The following is a 13,022-nucleotide window of genomic DNA, read 5'->3' on the forward strand; positions in this document are numbered from 1 at the left end:
CTGGTTGAGCACCCACACACTCATTTTATGGGTTGACTTAGTCATATGGAGTTTGTCCCCAGTCTAAGCATACGAAGTTCATTCCCAGTCTAAGATCAGACTGGATCGAGGGTTGTGGTAGTAGGATCGACAGCACGCAGAGGGGGATCGGGCTGATCCCCGGCTTGCGCATTCTGCCTCTCTGGCCGGCTAAATGCCCGAACGCCCGTTTCGTGGGTTGGCTTAGGCATAGGGAGTTCATTCCATGTCTAAGCTCCAACCGAACCGAGGGTTGTGGCAACGAGATCGGTAGCACACAGAAAGGGATCGGGCTGATCCTCGGCTTGCGTATTATGCCTCTCTGATCGGCTCAATGTCTGAACGCTCATTTCGTGGGTTGTGTTAGGTATACAGAGTTCATTCCTAGTCTAAGATTGGATCGGATCGAGGGTTGTAGCAATAGGATCGACAGTACGCAGGGGGGATCGAGCCGATCTTCGACTTACGCATTCTGCCTCTCCGGTCGGCTGAGTGCCCGCACGCTCATTTCATGGGTTGGCTTAGGCGTACGGAGTTTATTCAATGTCTAAGCATCCGCAGTTCATTCCCTGTCTAAGATTGGATCAGACCGAGGGTTGCGACAGCAGGACCAGCAGTAGGACCGACAACACGTAAGGCGGGATCGAGCTGATCCCCGACTTGCACATTCTGCCTCTCCGATCGGTTGAGCGCCCGCACGCTCGTTTCCTGGGTTAGCTTAGGCATACGGAGTTCATTCTATGTCTAAGCCTTAGCCAGACCGAGGGTTGTGGCAGCAGGACCGACAGGGGATCAGCAGCACGCAGAGGGGGATTGGGCTGATCCTCGGCTTATGCATTATGCCTCTCCGATCAGCCTCTCCGGCCGGCTGAGTGCCCGCACACTGGTTTCATGGGTTGACTTAGGCATACGGAGTTTGTCCCCAGTCTAAGCATACGGAGTTCATTCCAGTCTAAGATCAAACTGGACCGAGGGTTACGGCCACGCATTCTACCTCTCCGGCCGGTTGAGCACCCGCACGTTCATTTCGTGGGTTGGCTTAGGCATACGGAGTTCATTCCATGTCTAAGCATATGAAGTTCATTCCCAGTCTAAGATTTTGAGCCACGGTGCACATGCTGGGCTAGGGCATGTGCTAGTGCTGCATATTTTTCACCCGAGGTACCATCGTCGGAGCATCGTCGGAGAGCCTAATAGGCAGCATTGGGGGTTTCGACGATTGAGGGGGCCGGGGGGGTGTGCACATGATGTGCGATGGGTGCTGGTACTTGTGTCACGAGTTCTGACCTTAGACTCAGAAATCGTGCGGCCTTAGGCTTGGAATCTCCTCCTTTATGCCTAAGTCAGCCTAAAACACAAGCGTACAGGCACTAGAACAACGGAAAGGGCTGATTACGTAACTTAAAGAGAAACAGGATAAGAAGGTAGAATTTTGGAAATGCTCTTGTATTCACTGAAACGGAAGTGTTTGATGGTGTACAAATAAGGGAGGAATAGCCCTCTATTTATAGTTGAGGTTCCAGCTTACACTTAATGGCAATATCCCTAGAATAAAGGCTAAAATCATGGGATTATATAGATTACAATCAATCAGGATGCTAACTCCTAATTTTTAGGGTCAACCAAATCTACCAGGATGCTGCTGCTGATCCTACCTGCTTCCAGAAGCTTCCCTTGCTTGTCCAGCACCTTGGGCCCTTCTGGATGTGGTACAGGTAACTTGTATGCCAGGCCTTGGTCTCATGGGCTGGCCTACAAGTTGGGCAGGCGTTTTGAACTTGTTTGCTAGGCTTTGCATACAGATACCTGCCTGCACGCCTGGTCTGCAAGCCTCAACCTCTGGCTCACCTGCTGGTGCACTTGATGTGCCTGGCGCGCCCGCCCAGGGTGTGACATTCTCCCCCACCTGATTGCGCAATGCCCTCGTTACGTCTTCTGCATGGTATTGCCTATTCTGGTCCTCAAACTGCCATAAGTAATTTGCTGGTTCCCAGCTCATCTCACTGTTTGGAAGTCCCTTCCAGTGCACCAAGTACTCTTATCTTGGCTGATAGTTCTTTCATCTCACCTCCCGATCAGCTATGATGCTTTGGACCTCTTTCTCATATAAGGCCCTTGCTCCCAATGGCGTACGCTTTGACTCTGCCTGTCCTGGATCTCCCTCATCCTCATGGAACGGCTTGAGCATGCTCACATGGAACATCGGGTGTACCCTTAGCTTGGGTGGCATATCCAGCTTGTAGGCAACCTTGCCTACCCTCTTGACTACTCGAAAAAGACCCTCATACCTCTGGACTAGGCCTTTGTATAGCCCCCTATGGTGCATAATGGGATGCAGCTTCACTAACATCAAGTCTCCAACCTGGAACTGCACGTCCCACTTATTTTGGTCTGCCCACTTCTTCGACCTCTTGGCCGCCTTGTGTAGACAAACTCTGGCCAAGTCAGTTTGCTCCTGCCATGCCTTGGCAAACTTGTATGCTGCTGGATTTGACCTTGTATATCCTGCAGCAATCGAACCAGGTGTTAGTGGTTGTTGCCCTGTCACAACCTTAAATGGGCTCTAGTTCGTTGCCTCGCTCCTTTGCAAGTTGTAGGAAAACTACGTAATATCTAGCAGCTTTGGCAAGTCCCTTTGTGTGGGACTCACATACTACCTGAGGTAGACCTCCAATAGTCCATTCAGTCATTCTATCTGCCCATCGGTCTATGGATGCATGCTGGTGAAAAAGTTCAAGTCTGACCCCAACAGCTTGAACAACTCAGTCCAGAACCTGCCCGTAAAATGCCCATCCCGATCACTAACAATGGTCTTCGGCACTCCCCAGTACTTAACCATGTTCTTTAGGAAATTTCGAGCTGCCTCCTCGGCTGGGCACTCCTTGGTTGCTGGAATGAAGATTCCATACTTGGAAAACCTGTCCACCACTACCATGATGCTTCCAAACCCTTCTGCTTTGGTAGACTGACTATAAAGTCCAGAGAAACACTCTCCCATGGTCGCTTTGGCACTGGCAATGGCTCTAAGAGACCGCCTGGTTTCTTGAGCTCCACCTTGTCCTGTTGGCACACAAGACAAGTCTTCACATAGGCCTCTACATCATCCCTCATGTGCGGCCAGTAGTATCGATCCTTGATCAGTGCCAAGGTACAACTCACTCCGGGGTGTCCAACCCACCTTGAATCATGGCATTCTTGCAAAACTTCCTTACGGAGTTTCCCGTGCTACGGCACAAACAGTCTATTGCCCCTGGTGTACAACAAGCCATCCTACAACCAAAACCACCTAGTCTTACCTTGCTGGGCGTACTCTATCAAAGCCTTGGCTGTAGGATCATGCGCAAGTCCCTCCTTGATGCGCGACACCAGTGACCCCTCTGGTTGGCTAATGGTAGCAAGGTTAGCCTTCTTGCTCAGGGCGTCTGCCACTAGGTTTGCCCACCCCTGCTTGTACTCCATCTGGAAATCATATTCCTAAAGAAAATCTTTCCATCTCACCTACTTGAGGGATAGCTTCTTCTGCGTCTGGAAGTAACTGGTCGCCACATTGTCCGTCCTAACCATAAACCTCGACCCTAATAGGTAATGGCACCAAGTGCGCAAGCAGTGCACCACTACAGTCATCTCCTTCTCTTGGACCGTGTACTTGCACTCAGTCTCGTTCAGCTTTCTGCTCTTGAATGTGACTGGACGTCCCTCCTACATCAACACGCCCCCTATGGCAAAGTTTGATGCATCCGTATGCACCTCATAATGCTTGGCATGGTCTGACAAGGCCAAGACTGGCTCCTCGATCACAGCCCGCTTCAACCTATCAAAGGCTTCCTGGCACCCTGCGCTCCACTCCCAGCTTTCCTTTTCTTGAGCAAGTCAGTCAATGGTGTGGCTATTGCTGAGTGACCTTTGTTGAAGCGCCTATAGTAGTTGACCAGCCTAAGGAATGATCTCAACTCAGTGACCTTGACTGGCGGTTGTCACTCCAGGATGGCATGTATCTTGCCTTCATCCATGCGTATCCTGCCACTTCCCACTATGCGGCCAAGGAATGAGATCTCCTGCTGGGTGAATGAGCACTTCTCCCTCTTGACAAATAGCTTGTTTACCCGCAACACCTCGAACACTTGTCTGAAGTGGTCTACATGCTCTCCCAAAGTCTGGCTGTAGATTACAATGTCATCCAAATAAACCATAACAAACCAATCAAGGAATGACTGAAGTACCTTATTCATAAGGGTGCAGAATGTTGCTGGGGCGTTCGTGAGTTTGAAAGGCATCACCAAGAACTCATACGAACCATACCGAGTGACACATGCTATCTTTGGCTCATCTCCCTTCACGATCCTGACTTGATAGTAGCCTGACCTCAAATCCAGCTTGGTGAACCACCTTGCGCTCCCAAGTTGATCGAACAAGTTTGCAATGAGTGGGATGGGGTACTTGTTCTTGATCGTCAGCTTATTCAAAGCCTAGTAGTCTATGCACAGTCGCAACGACCCATCATGCTTGTGCTGAAATAGAATCGGTGCACCATAGGGTGCCTTCGATGGCCTGATGAAGCCAGCATCAAGTAACTCTTTGAGCTGCTTCCTCAACTCTTCCAACTCTGGTGGAGACATTTGGTAAAGGGCTCTAGCTGGTGGCTTGGCCTCGGACACCAACTCGATCTTGTGGTCCACCTCCCTCTTAGGTGGTAGCTTGCTAGGTAGCTTTGTGGGTATCACATCACTAAAGGTCTTCATCACCTTTAGCAAGTCCAAGGGTGACTCGGTCTCCTTCTCCCTTGGCTCATCATATTTTAGGGCTGCCAAGAAGGTGTCTTCTTGTCTGCTTATCGCCTTGGCAAATTGGATGGCTGACACCACCCGCGACCTAACTCCAGACCCTCTCCTCAATGGCACTAGGCATTGGCACCGTGCATCCAAGATGCAAACACAATTGACAAAAGGCACAATGAGGGCGTTAATCCGAACAAGGAAATCCAACCCAATCACAAACTCATAGTCATTAAGGGGTATTACCTCAATGGTCTCCTTGCCTTTCCAGTCTCCAAGCTGTAACTCCACTCCCCGCGCTACTCCAATGGCTGGAACTTCATTAGAGTTCACCATTTTGACGGTACCAGTCCCTTTCTGCACCTTTAGTTCGAGCTTCCAGGCTCTATCACCTGAAATAAAAAGATGTGAGGCACCTGTGTCCACTAGTGTGCTCACCTTCTAACCCGTAACCATTAGATCTACAAACATTAAGCCCTTTGGCTTGCGGCTCCCCTTACTCTGGATAGCATTGAGCACCAACGACCCAAGCTTTGCTGCCCCTGACTCTGGTTCCTCATCAGACTCCTTATCTACAGCAGCCAGCTTGCCCTTCTGTGGGTAATTGCGCGCTATATGGCTCTCTCTACATAGGTAGCATGCTAGTGGCTCTCGGTCCCCCTTTGCTTTCCACTTGCCTGCTGGTGGCTTCCTCTTGCCATCTTTGGTTGAATAGTCTCGGTCTCTATCCTTGGACTCCCGGTCACAGTCCTTCCCCTTAGACTGCTTCTTTTGATCCCTATCGTCCCTACCCTTACCCTTGGGCTTGGTAGACTCGAACTTGTTCAGAGGCTTGAACTCTATCAAGGCCTCGGTAGTAGTCATGGCATTAGCCAAGTCATGAACTCCTCTTCTTTGTAGCTCATGCTTCACCCACGACTTCAGCCCATCCATGAAAGCAAATAAGGTGTCCTTCTCACCTAGATCTGAGATCTGTAGCATCAGTTCAGAGAATTTTTGGACATACTCCCTTATGTCCCCTTACTGGCTCAGCCTGCGTAACTTTGCCCGTGCCTCATCATCGGCATACTCCAGGTAAAATTATTCTCTGAACTCCTTTTGGAACTCTGCCCAGGTTCCAATCTTGATGCACCCACGCCTGACATCATCACACCTGCACCTCTACCATAATAAGGCTACATCAGGGAGATACATAGCAGCGGTGCTTACCTTTATCGCCTCGTCTTGAATGCCCATGGCCTGGAAGTACTGCTCCATACCCCAAAGGTAGTAATCTACTTCCTTGGCTGCCCTAGTCCCCTTGAACTCCTTAGGCTTGGGGACATCCAATCTGGACTTGGACACTCCAGCAAACATGCCATTCCCAATGGCAGTCTTGCAAGCAACAAGCTCACTGGTAAGCTCCTCCATCCACTGGCGCATGGCCTCCATGCCATCGCCCAAGGTCAGCACTTCAGCCTCAAAGGTCTGATTCTTTTGGGTGAACACGTCCAAGCTTTTGTTGAAAGTAGCTTGCAGCTCACTTTGGATCTCCTCCCCCATGGAGTCTAGCAATGCAATGTGAGTCTCTACCCCCTCAAGCTTCTCCCCCATGTCGCCCATGGTCACCTCCACCTTGGCCAGCCTACCGTCCATGGCAGACAAGATATCTCTAGAACTGGCTTTCCTCCCTTTTCCACACCCATGGTCCTGGGCCTCTGGTTGTTGGTTAGCAACGTCACTTTGGGATGCCATCTCCTCTAACCTGCACAACACAAACACGCAGAATCAAACTTGCTCTGATACCAACTGTCACAGGTTCTGACCTTAGACTCAAAAACCGTGCGGCCTTAGGCTTGGAATCTCCTCCTTTATGCCTAAGTCAACCTAAAACACAAGCGTACGGGCACTAGAACAATAGGAAGGGCTGATTACGCAAATTAAAGAGAAATAGGATAAGAAGGCAGAATTCTAGAAATGCTCTTGTATTCACTGAAACAAAAGTGTCTGATGGTGTACAAATAAGGGAGGAGCAGCCCTCTATTTATAGTTGAGGCTCTAGCTTACAATTAATGGCAATATCCCTAGAATAAAGGCTAAAATCATGGGATTATATAGATTACAATCAATCAGGATGCTAACTCCTAATTTTCAGGGTCAACCAAATCTGCCAGGATGCTCTGCTGATCCTGCTTGCTTCCAGAAGCTTCCCTTGCATGTCCAGCACCTTTGGCCCTTCTGGATGTGGTGCGGGCAGCTTGTATGCTAGGCCTTGGTCTCACAGGCTGGCTTGCAAGTTGGGCGGGCATTCTGAACTCGTTTGCTAGGCTTTACGGGCAGATACCCGCCAGCACACCTGGTCTGCAGGCCTCAACCTCTGGCTCGCCTGCTAGTGCACCTGATGTGCCTGGTGTGCCCGCCCAGGGTGTGACACTTGGCCCTTATATTGGCCCCCTATCCCTCATCAAACCTCGAGAACTCACACCCCCTTAAAGAGCATTTGAGATTTTATAGGTTTGCTGCCACTGGCCATTAAAGTGTCTGAAATGGGGACACTTTTTTCAAACGGTCACAAAATCTTCTCGACTTTGAGTTTTTAGCTGAATGTTTTTGTGCATGCAAAAAAAAAATACAAGGATCACCTCTACCAAATTTGGGGACAAAACTCTTTGTAAAAAATTTTTAAAAAATCTCGAATCGTAAAATGTTTCGAAAATCGTGAAAAATAGAAAACGGGTCATCTTGCCACGAAACTTCACATGAAGGCTTAGGGGACCATTGTATGAATTTACAAGCCATAAAAATGGCATTGACATGGCAGAAATATGAAGACATCCTTGAACCCACCTACCATCCATTCGATCCCTGGCTTGCTCATCCTGCCTTTCTGGTGGTTAAGCGCCCGCACGCTTGTTTTATGGGTTGAGTTAGGCATACGGAGTTCATCCCTAGTCTAAGCATACGAAGTTCATTCCCAGTCTAAGATCAGATTGGAGCAAGGGTTGTGGCCATAGGATCGACAACACGCAGAGGGGACCGGGCCAATCCCCAGCTTGCGCATTCTGCCTTTCCAGTCGGCTGAGCACCCGTACGCCCGTTTCGTGCGTTGGCTTAGGCATAGGAGTTGATTCAATGTCTAAGCCCTAGTCAGACCGAGGGCTGTGGCTATGGGATCAGCAGCACACAAAGGGGGATCGGGCTGATCCTCGGCTTACGCATTATGCCTCCCTGGCCGGCTCAGTGCTCACATGCTCGTTTCGTGGGTTGACTTAGGCATACGGAGTTCATTCCCAGTCTAAGACTGGACTGGATCGAGGATTGCAGTAGCAGGATCGACAGCACGTAGGAGGGATCGGGCTGATCCCCGGCCTACGTATTCTGCCTCTTCGACCGGCTGAGCACCCGCACGCTCGTTTCTTGGGTTGGCTTAGGCATACGGAGTTCATTCCATGTCTAAGCATATGGAGTTCATTCCCAGTCTAAGATCAGACCTGACCGAGGGTTGCGGCAGCAGGACCACAGCAGGATCGGCAGCACGCAGGGGGGACCAGACCGATCCCCGGCTTGAGGTTTCTGCCTCTCCGATCGACCGAGCGCCTGCACGCTCGTTTCGTGGGTTGGCTTAGGCGTACGAAGTTCATTCCATATCTAAGCCCTAGCCGGACCGAGGGTTGTGGTAGTAGGACTAGTAGCGGGATCAGCAGCACGTAGAGGGGGATCGAGCTGATCCCCGGCTTGTGCATTATGCCTCTCAGGTCGGCCTCTCTGACTGGCTGAGCGTCCGCACGCTCATTTCGTGGGTTAACTTAGGCATACGAAGTTCATCCCTAATCTAAGCATACAAAGTTCATTCCCAGTCTAAGATTGGACTGGACCGAGGGTTGAGGCAGTAGGATCGGTAGCATGCAGGGGGGACCGAGCTGATCCCCGGCTTGCGCATTCTGCCTCTCTGATCGGCTGAGCACCCGCACGCCCGTTTCGTGGGTTGGCTTAGGCATAGGGAGTTCATTCCATGTCTAAGCCCCAACTGGACCAAGGGTTGGGGCAGCGGAATCGACAGCACACAGAGGGGGACCGGGTCGATCCCCATCTTGTGCATTATGCCTCTCCGGTCTGCTGAGCTCCCACATGTTCGTTTCGTAGGTTGGCTTAGGCATATGGAGTTCATTCCATGTCTAAGCATACGGAGTTCATTCCCAGTCTAAGATTTTGAGCCATGGTGCACATGCTGGGCTCGGGCATGTGCTGGTGCCCATTTTTTTTGCCCGGGGCACCATCGTCGGAGCGTCGCCGGAGAGCCTAACTGGCAGCATTAGGGGTTTCGACGATTGGGGGTGCCGGGGGGTGTGCACACATGATGTGCGATGGGTGCTGGTACTTGGCCCTTATATTGGCCCCCTATCCCTCATCAAACCTCGAGAACTCAAACCCCCTTAAAGAGAATTTGAGATTTTATAGGTTTGCTGCCAGTAGCCATTAAAGTGTCTGAAATGGGGACACTTTTTTCAAACGGTCACAAAATCTTCTCCACTTCGATTTTTTAGCTAAATTTTTTTTTGCATTCCAACAAAAATACAAGGATTACATCTACCAAATTTGGGGACAAAACTCTTTCTTTTAAAAAATCCCAAACTATAAAAAGTTTTAAAAATCGTGAAAAATAGAAAATGGGTCGTCTTGCCACGAAACTTCACATGAAGGCTTAGGGGACCATTGTATGAATTTACACACCATAAAAATGGCATTGGCATGGCAGAAATATGAAGATGTGCTTGAACCCACCTACCACCCGTTCGATCCCCGACTTACGCGTCCTGCCCCTCTGGTCGACTGAGCACCCACACCTTCGTTTCATGGGTTGACTTAGGCATACGGAGTTCATCCCCAGTCTAAGCATACAGAGTTCACTCCCAGTCTAAGATCAGACCAGATCGAGGGTTGTGGTAGCAGGATCGGTAGCACGTAGGGGGGATCGGGTCAATCCCTGGCTTGTGCATTCTGCCTCTCCGACCGATTGAGTGCCCGCATGCCCGCTTCGTGGGTTGGCTTAGGCGTAGGGAGTTCATTCCATGTCTAAGCTTACAGAGTTCATTCCTAGTCTAAGATCAGACCAGACCGAAGGTTGCGACAGCAGGACCAACAGCAGGATCGATAGCACATAGGGGGAGACCAGGCCGATCCTCAGCTTGCGCATTCTACCTCTCCAGCCAGTTGAGCACCCGCATGCTCATTTCGTGGGTTGGCTTAGGTATATGGAGTTCATTCCATGTCTAAACCCCAGCCGGACTGAGGGTTGTGGTTGCAGGATCGGTAGCGGGATCGGTAGCATGCAAAGGGTGATCGAACTGATCCTCGGCTTGCACATTATGCCTCTTCGACCGACTGAGCGCCCGCACGCCCGTTTCGTGGGTTGGCTTAGGCGTAGGGAGTTCATTCCATGTCTAAGCCCCTGTTGGACCAGAGGTTGTGGCAGTGGGACCTGCAACACGCAGAGGGGGACCGGGCCATCCCCAACTTGCGCATTATGCCTCTTCGGTGGCTCAGTGCCCGTACGCTCATTTCGTGGGTTGACCTGTTCATACGGAGTTCATTCCTAGACTAAGATCAGACCGGACCAAGGGTTGCAGCAGCAGGATTGACAGTACGCAGGGGGGATCGGGCCGATCCCTGGCTAGCGCATTCTGCCTTTCCAGTCGGCTAAGCGCCCGTACGCTCATTTCGTGGGTTGGCTTAGCCATACGAAGTTCATTCCATGTCTAAGCATACGCAGTTCATTCCCAGTCTAAGATCAGACTAGATCGAGGGTTGTGACAGCAGGACCAGTAACAGGATCGACAGCACGCAGGGGGGATCGGGCCGATCCCCAGCTTGTGCATTCTGCCTCTCCGGCTGGTTGAGCACCCGCACGCTCGTTTCGGGGGTTGGCTTAGGCATACGGAGTTCATTCCATGTCTGAGCCCCAACCGGACCGAGGGTTGTGGCAGGACCGGCAGCGGGATCGATAGCACACAGAGGGGGACCGGACTGATCCCTGGCTTGCACATTATGCCTCTCTGATCGGCTGAGTGCCCTCATGCTCGTTTCATGGGTTGACTTAGGCATGCGAAATTCATCCCTAATCTAAGCATACAGAGTTCATTCCCAGTCTAGGATCGGTTCGAACTGAGGGTTGTAGCAGTAGGATCGGTAGCACGCAAGGGGGACCGGGCCAATCCTCGGCTTACGCATTCTATGTCTCCCACCGACTGAACGTCCGCACGCCCGTTTCGTGGGTTGGCTTAGGCATAGGGAGTTCATTCCATGTCTAACGCCCTGTCGGACCGAGGGTTGTCGCAGCGGGATCGGCAACACACAGAGGGGGATCGGGCTGACCCCAGCTTGTGTATTATGCCCCTCCGACCAGCTGAGTGCCCGGACACTCATTTCATGGGTTGACTTAGGCATACGGAGTTCATTCCTAGTCTAAGATCGGATCGGACCGAGGGTTACGGCAGCAGGATCGGTAGCACGCAGGGGGGACACCGCTAATCCCTGGCTTGTGCATTCTGCCTCTCCGGTCGGCTGAGCGCCTGCACATTCATTTCGTGGGTTGCCTTAGGCATACAGAGTTCATTCCATGTCTAAGCCCTAGCTGGACCGAGGGTTGTGGTAGTGGGACCGGCGGCACGCAGAGAGGGACTGGGCATTATGCCTCTTCGGCTTGCTGAGCTCCCGCACGCTCGTTTTGTGGGTTGACTTATGCATATGGAGTTTATTCCCAACCTAAGATCTGACCGGACCGAGGGTTGCAGTAGCAGGATCAACAACACGCAGGGGGGATCGGGCTGATCCCCGGCTTACGCATTTTGCCTCTCCAGACGGTTAAGCGCCCATACGCTCATTTCGTAGGTTGGCTTAGGCATACGGAGTTCATTCAACGACTAAGCATACGGAGTTCATCCCAGTCTAAGATTTTGAGCCACGGTGCACATGCTGGGCTCAGGCATGTGCTGGTGCCGCATTTTTTTCACCCTGGGCACCATCACTGGAGCATCGCCGGAGAGCCTAACCGGAGGCATTGGGGGTTCCGGCCATTGGGGAGGCGGGGGTTGTGCGCACATGATGTGCGATGGGTGCTGGTACTTGGCCCTTATATTGGCCCCCTATCCCTCATCAAACCTCGAGAACTCACACCCCCTTAAAGCGCATTTGAGATTTTATAGGTTTGCTGCCAGTAGCCATTAAAGTGTCTGAAATGGGGACACTTTTTTCAAACGGTCACAAAATCTACTCCACTTCAAGTTTTTAGCTGAATTTTTTTGTGCATGCCAAAAAAAAAATACAAGGATCACCTCTACCAAATTTAGGGACAAAAGTCTTTCTAAAAAAATTTTAAAAAATCCCGAACCGTAAAAAGTTTTAAAAATTATGAAAAATAAAAAATGGGTCATCTTGCCACAAAACTTCACATGAAGGCTTAGGGGACCATTGTCTGAATTTACAAGCCATAAAAATGGCATTGGCATGGCAGAAATATGAAGATGTGCTTGAACCCACCTATCACCGGTTTGATTCACGGCTTACGCATCCTGCCTCTCTGGTCAGTCGAGCGCCCGCACGCTCATTTCATGGGTTGACTTAGGCATAGGGAGTTGGCTTAGGCATAGGGAGTTCATTTAATGTCTAAGCCCCAGTCGGACCGAGGGTTGTGGCAGTGGGACCGACAGCATGCAGAGGGGGACCGAGCCGGTCCCTGGCTTGCGCATTATGCCTCTTCGGCCAGCTCAACGCCCGCACGCTCGTTTCGTGGGTTGACTTATGCATACGGAGTTCATTCCCAGTCTAAGATTGAACCGTACCGAGGGTTAAGGCAGCAGGATCGACAGCACGCAGGAGGGGACCGGGCCGATCCCCGGCTTGCGCATGCTACCTCTCTGGCCGACTGAGCGATGGCATGCTCATTTCGTGGGTTGGCTTAGGCATACGAAGTTCATTCCATGTCTAAGCATATGAAGTTCATTCCTAGTCTAAGATTTTAAGTGACGGTGCACATGCTGGGCTCAGGCATGCACTGGTGCCACATTTTTTTCGCCCGGGGTACCATCATCGGAGCATCACCGGAGAGCCTAACAGGCGGCATTGGGGGTTCCGGTGATTGGGGGGGCCGGGGGGTGTGCGCACGTGATGTGCGATGGGTGCTGGTACTTGGCCCTTACATTGGCCCCCTATCCCTCATCAAACCTCGAGAACTCACACCCCCTTAAAGAGCATTGA

This window comes from Durio zibethinus, chromosome 3 (assembly GCF_047325235.1).
Source record: "Durio zibethinus cultivar Kanyao isolate XHJ-2024 chromosome 3, ASM4732523v1, whole genome shotgun sequence".
NCBI lineage: Eukaryota > Viridiplantae > Streptophyta > Magnoliopsida > Malvales > Malvaceae > Durio > Durio zibethinus.